At 42.9% G+C, this 1,052-nt stretch overlaps 1 pseudogene; it reads left to right on the top strand.

Moving 5' to 3' along the window:
• Positions 1–341: 341 nt before the first annotated feature.
• LOC124799762 lies at positions 342–459 on the top strand (annotated as a pseudogene).
• Positions 460–1,052: the final 593 nt, after the last annotated feature.

Genomic DNA, 1,052 nt, shown 5'->3' with positions numbered 1-1,052 from the left:
GAGTGCGAAAAATTTGTGTATTTTCGTTTGATGAAAATATATTTCTACTAAACCAAATATTCGAATTAGGATGTAGCAGTAAATCACTAGAGTTTAAATTCGGACACTAAGTCGTCTCACTTACTAATTCGAATATCTTAATGATACACTTTCGGTAGTATTATTGTTACCTACCTATGTTTTCGTCAAAGAGCCAGTTGCACCGTTGATAGTTCTGACACAGTCTTTAGGTCTATACCGTAGAATTTCTGCTAAACAACACGAATGTAGGAACTTTCATTTGCAAAGTAGAATTGGAAGCCCACGGGTTTACCTCTGAGGATTATTCTTAGTTGAGTATTGTCAACGGTCTTGCCGCAGTAGTAACACCGGTTCCCATCAGATCACCGAAGTTAAGCGCTGTCGGGCTAGGATAGCACTTGGATGGGTGACCATCCGTTCTGCCGAGCCCTGTTGGCAAGCGGGATGCACTCAGCCCTTGTGAATCAAACTGAAGAGCTACTTGATTGAGAAGTAGCGGCTCCGGTTTCGTAAACTGACATACGGTCGGGAGAGCAATGTTTTGAACACATGCCCATCCATATCCGCATCCAGTGACGCCTGTAGGCTGAGGATGACATGGCGGCCGGTCAGTACCATTGGGCCTTCCTGGCCTGTTCGGACAGAGTTAGTTGAGCATTAACTTCTTAGTTGGCAAAAGTCCTGTCAACATCTCACGTGCTTACTTCCGCTAACAAACAAACAACAGCCTTGCAGTAGAAGCCAACAAGGCTAATCATGTTGCCAGCCTGAAATTACTGAGAAGAACTGTCCACCAGACGGCACCGGTTGACAGAGGTCTGGTTCATAGCGGAATTCAGCAACAACGGTTCTCCTTTCTAAAGCGGTTCTATTAAAAGCAAGCAGTATCTACGTCATAATTTGTGAATGAAGGGCATTTTCATTAACATTACTCTTGACTAAAAAACAGATTCAAATGTAAATAACCACGGTAGAACGTGAAATGATAAGCTCTCTCAGAGTACAATGTCTTTTAGTTTGGAGTCATTATT

This window comes from Schistocerca piceifrons, chromosome 5, assembly GCF_021461385.2.
Source record: "Schistocerca piceifrons isolate TAMUIC-IGC-003096 chromosome 5, iqSchPice1.1, whole genome shotgun sequence".
NCBI classification, from domain to species: Eukaryota; Metazoa; Arthropoda; class Insecta; order Orthoptera; family Acrididae; genus Schistocerca; species Schistocerca piceifrons.
Note: the sequence above shows the minus strand (reverse complement) of the source record. Positions and strands in the feature narration are given on the sequence as shown.